General features: G+C 38.7%; 1 protein-coding gene across 4 annotated transcripts in view; it reads left to right on the top strand.

Annotated features, from left to right (window-relative positions):
* LOC117172295 (protein kinase C and casein kinase substrate in neurons protein 2) overlaps positions 1-5,856 on the top strand; it is a 547,527-nt gene that overhangs the window by 425,704 nt on the left and 115,967 nt on the right. The gene's annotated exons all lie outside the window — the stretch shown is intronic.

Raw genomic sequence — 5,856 nt, 5'->3', positions numbered from 1 at the left:
AAAGCAATATGGACAAAAAGGAAGCAAATGTAAAAGAACATGGAAAGGGGATTGGTCAATGGAAAAAAAAGAATAGTTTAGTCAAAAGGTCAGAAATAGCAAAATGGGAGAGGGAAATGTGGACGAGGAGATGGAAAAAATGACAGGAGAAATAAAAATAGGATTAGATGCACAAGCAAAAAAGAAGTTAGTAAAGAAGGGAATAGAGGTGAGGGGGATGTGGATGGTAAAGAGAAAAAGAAAGAGGTCAGAAAGGAATTAAGGAAATGGAGAAAAGTAGAAAGTAGTGAAAAAGAATATAGAAGAAAAAGAAGTATACTGAGTTCTGTGATCAAAAGAATGAGAAAGAGAAAAATAGGTTTGAGGAAGAGGCGGAGAAGGCAAGGACGGAAGGAGAGGTCCGGAAGGTAGTTAATAGAAAGAGAGAAAAAGAAGAAAAGGAGTAAACCAGGATATTGACATGATAGAGTAGAAAAAATATTTCATGGATTTTCTAAGAGTAGTAGAGAGAAAATTTAGGAAGGGAGGAAAATATGTTAGACAAAGAGATGAGGAAGAGGAAATAACTGAAGTCGGGAAATATGGGGGGACGGAATTAAAGCAATGGGCATGGATAATTTGTAATAGGGTATGGAGAGGAGAAGGGTGACCAGAGTTATGGAAAGAAGGATAAATGGTACCTATAGTGAAGAAAGACAAATTGGAGGAGGTTAAAGAATCCAGGGGGTGACGCTGATTCCAACATTATATGAAATATATGTAACTGTTTTGTCGCAGAGATAAAAGAAAAAAGTTAAGGAAAAAAGATAGTGTCACCGAATCAGACAGGGTATACAAAAGGGCTGAATAAAAAGAGTATCGGAAATTTTCAGAGAGACAAAAAGCAGGGTAAAGGTAGGAGAGCAAGTAAGAGATAGTTTCTGGTTAGTGAGAGGGGTCAGGCAATGTTGTCCTCTGAGCCCACTTTTATTTAATATATTGATCTCAGACCTAGAAGAATAAATGAAGAGAAATGAATGACGAGGAGTTAAGATGGGAGCGGAATGATTTATATGCTGTCATACGCAAACGATATAGTGTTAATCAGAGAGCTCATATAAGAGAAAGGATAAAAAAAGCAGTAGGAATAATAAAGCAAGTATGGGGAATAGGAACAAGAAGGTTCACGAAAGATTGGAAAAGGAGAATGTTTTTATTTGATACGCTGGTATGGCCGGTATTAGGTTATGGAGCGGAGATATGGGGATGGAAGGAGAGGAAAGAGATTAAGAGTTTACAAGAAAATTATATAAGGTGGACGCTATGGATAGTATGGAGAACACCGGGTTATATGGTGAGAGAAGAAGCGCAAAGGGTGAAATTAAGTTTAATAATTTAATTTAGTATTAAGGGACAGGGAATGACAATTAATGGAAAAATGGCAAATGATTGAGGAATCAAAATATAATAAATGGTATAAGATCATAAAAAGGAAGGTATACCAAAGTATTTAGAGAAGGGATGGGGTGAGATAAGATGGAACAGAATAGCAAGGCTTAGGTTGGAAAACGAGTTAAGGGAGGGGATGTATTGGGAAAAGGAAGATAACAGAATGTGCAGAATATGTGAAGGGGAAGAAGAAATATGAGAGCGTGTATGGGGAGGCTGTAGGAGCGGAATGGAAGATAAGGAAAGTTGGCAGGTGAATGTGGTGAAACGGAAGTTGCTTAGATGAGAAGCGAAAAATTTGTAAGTAGTTATTATTATGTATTAGTATACGTAGATTAAGATGCGCTCGCTCTCACTCTCTCGCTTTGAACGCTCGCTCAATCTTCCGACAGTAAAATTTCGCTAGGTTACTGCAGAAGTAGGGAGATATAAGTATTGATGTAATTAGTTTTAAATATTGTTAATATTGTATAGAGTAAAGATAAGATAATAAAAGTTTTCAGATGGTCATGCAAAGAGCGAAGGTCATGTAAACCATTAGGGGACACATTATGAATAAAGAGGAATAAATTAAATATAAGATATGCTTATGAGATTAATTGTATTTCGCGCCACCTCCGAATAGATCAACTCGTAGTTCCCCCACTTTGTGCTTGCGTTGCTACAGTTTCAAAGAATAACCAAAAACAAAACATACAAAAAAAGCACTCCTGCTTCCTTCGCACGTTTGGCTACTCATTCTCTTCTTTGTGCAAGAAGTGTGTAAATGTTTCCGAGATGGGTAAACATAAACGGAGTGCGCGGAGATACAGTAGTGATTCGTCTGATGACGAAGATTATTCGCGCGAATTGTTTAAAGTGATCAAAAAATTGAAGACGAAACACAGGAATAAGCGCCGCCGAGGTAGGAGTTCTACTTTCTCCTCTTCGTCAAGAGATTCCAGTGTATCAGGTATTAGCCGCCATCTTAAACCCAATGATCTGTGAGGTCTCACCTTTCAGGAACGATCTGGGTCTGACCCATTTCGTATCCAATGGCTCTTAACCTTTATATGGGACTGTTACGATTGAGACGCTCCAACAGGTTTTTTTACCAATGCCTTTTTTTACAAATGCGAACTTGTTTTTAAAACAGATCGAGGTAGCCGTCGAAAAAAGCGAAGGTCACGCTCTACTTCAAGAAATGGCGCATACTCTTCTGAAATTTCGGAGCCGGAAGTAGATCATCCACTAACTTTAGAAAGAGAACTAGGGTCACCGCTTTTGAATTTGGCACCCCCGGCAAATGTCTCGAGTGCCGGCTGTCCTGAAGGACATTGCCATCTGCTGGGCGGACATTATTAAAATTGGCCTTTCTTCTGAAGAGAGAGCAACACTCGTCCTAAAATATTCGCCACCGGTTAATTGTTTGGACATTGACCCTCCAAAGCTCAACGACGAAGTTAAGCTAGCTTTACAAAAAGCTGAAAACACCCTTTCTAGGGACGAAAAAATGCTGTCAAAACAAAAGAGTTTGACAGCTAGTGTTTCTGCTATAGGCAGATCGATTATGACACTCGGCCAAACAGATGCAGATCAAGAAGGAGAAACTGTGGATCCTCTGATTGAGATCCTAAGTGAGGCTTGTCTCTTGCTCACTGATCTGCAATACGGCGAGTCACAAATAAGGAAAAATTTGATCATCGCTAATATGGATCCTTCTTGGAGGGAATCCCTAAAGGCTGCAAAGATGGATCTGTTTCTATTCGAAAAGGATCTGCCAGAGAGTTTTAAGTCTGCTAAACTGCTCGAGAATTCGGCTAAGGTGTTAAGACCTGCAAAATCTTAGATGTTAGGGACATCAAAAAACTGGAGGAGTCCGCCTCGTCGACAAGCGAAGCCACATTTTTCGACACAGGGCGGGCAGAAGAAATCCTTCACGGGCCCTCGGAGATCTCAGAATCAGCGCAAACAGGACTACCACAAGACACCGTACAAGAGCACGAGGAGACATTAGACGTTTCTGTAAGTATAATTGCTGAAAGATTACGTTTATTTTTAAAAAATGGGAGGCTCTAACAGCAGACCCGCGAATTATATCGTGGATTAAGGGTTATAGGATACCCTTCTCTTCTTCTCCTTGCCAATTGAACCCTGTCCATAAATCCAAATCGAGCAAAATAGAGATATGTAATATCATGTCGCTTATCTCTCAACTTAAAGCGAAAGGAGCAGTAGAAGAATGTAGTCCGTCAAATGATCAATTTATTACTAGCTTCTTTCTTCTACCGAAACCTGATGGGTCTCTCAGGTTCATTTTAAATCTTAAAGATCTCAATGAATTTATCCAAACAGAGCATTTTAAACTCGAAGACTACAGAACAGCTGTCAGTCTTGTGAGTCAGAACTGTTTTATGTCAACTCTAGACTTGCAAGACGCGTATTATTTATTATCAATACATGAATCGGACAGAAAATTTCTAAAATTTGAATTCAATAGACAGATGTATCAATTTACTTGTCTTCGGTTTGGTCTTTGTACAGCCCCTAAAGTGCTTACGAAACTAATGAAACCTGTCGTTTCTTATCTACGAAGATTAGGATATAGTTCGATTCTTTACTTAGACGACTTTCTGCTTTTTGGAGATACATATCAGGACTGTGAGGTGAATTTAAAGACAACTAAAGAGTTATTAGAAAGCTTAGGATTCATAATAAATTTGAAAAAGAGTAATTTGAATCCCGAACGGAGATGTGAGTTCTTAGGGTTCATTTATCATTCTAAATCTATGACATTAGAACTGCCCCCTGAGAAGCGATCTCATATTCAGAAACAGCTAGAGATCTTTAGTAAACCTTTGGAGTGTAGGATAAGAGTTTTCGCACAGTTCTTAGGATCTATAGTAGCTTGTTGTTCAGTTATTGAATACAGCTGGGTCTACACAAAGGATTTAGAAAGACAGAGATTTTTAGCATTAAGAGAAATTGGTGAAAATTATAATGCTCTCATGACTGTAAGATTTAATCCTTCGGACTTGAAATGGTGGCAATCATCTATCTTATCTGGTAATAACTCTATAAAAGGTCTTGTGTTGCGCTCAGAGATTTTTTCTGATGCTTCTAAGTCAGGATGGGGAGCTGTATGTAATAATCAAAAAGCTAGTGGATTCTGGTCAATGTGTGAACGTAAACCTCACATTAATTTCTTAGAACTCAAAGCCGCCTTCTTTGGTCTTAAAAGTTTAGCAAAAAACTTTCATAAGGGGGTGTTCAGTACGAGGACTTAAATACGATCTCAAAAGAAATTTGGCAATGGTGCGAGGAGCGAAATATTTGGATTTTTGCTTCTTATATTAGTTCAAAAGATAATTTTGAAGCAGATGCCGAGTCGCGAAAATTAGAACCTGAAACGGAATTTGAACTATCTATTCCCACATTCAATAAGATTGTCAAGACTTTATGAAACCAGAAATCGACTTGCTTGCAAGTAGAACGAATTCGAAGTGTATACGTAATATCTCTTGAAAAAGAGATCCTGGGTCTGAGGTGATAGATGCTTTTACCTTGAATTTGAGTTCGGGTTTCTTTTATGCTTTTCCGCCGTTCAGTATAATATTAAGAACTCTTACAAAAATTAAAAGAGATCAGACGGAGGAAATCATGATAGTACCAGACTGGCTGATAGGAAACTGGTCTGATAGGAATCCTCATCCGCTTTGGAAAAGCCTTACCCTGGTGCTAGGGTGATTATCTGGGAGGCGTTCCTGAGACGAGGAGTCCCAGAAAAATCGTTGGAGGTCATGACGGGTTCTCTAAGTTCTTCTTCGATAAAAGCGTATGACATGGCACTCAAAAAATGGTGGAGATTGTCAGCCGAGAGATCGATTGAATTGTTTAATCCTCCTATAGCAGATCTACTAGTTTTCCTAACGAGCGAATTTGATAAGGGGTTGTCACATAGCTCCATAAACGCCACAAGGTCAGTAGTCTCATTAATCGTAGACTCGGAAATCGCTAAGAACCCTAGAGTGAAGCGTTTTTTAAAGGGGTGTCCAGTTTGCGACCTTCAAGACCACGTTATGAGAGCACCTGGGATCCAAAGATAGTATTAGATTATTTCTTAGAAATACCTCCAAATGAGGAGCTAAGGTTAAAAGAATTATCGAAGAAATTAGTAACCTTGCTTGCTCTGATAACGGGTCACAGAATGCAAACATTTTTATTAATAAAGATTGTTAACATTAGAAATAGAGGAACAGCAATGGAGATTAAGATCCCCGACCGCATTAAGACATCAAATAAAAATAGAACACAGCCTTTACTAGTCCTACCGTTTTACTCTGTAGGACAAATACAGTCTGTCAAGTTAAAGCGTGGGTGGCTTTACTCGCAGTCGGTAAGGTGTATCGACATGATTTTGATGTCAAAATATTAAGAAGAGCTCCCTCT

The sequence above is a fragment of the Belonocnema kinseyi genome, chromosome 5 (assembly GCF_010883055.1).
Source record: "Belonocnema kinseyi isolate 2016_QV_RU_SX_M_011 chromosome 5, B_treatae_v1, whole genome shotgun sequence".
Lineage (NCBI taxonomy): Eukaryota > Metazoa > Arthropoda > Insecta > Hymenoptera > Cynipidae > Belonocnema > Belonocnema kinseyi.
The sequence above is the reverse complement of the archived record's forward strand: the minus strand, read 5'-3'. Positions and strand labels throughout refer to the sequence as shown.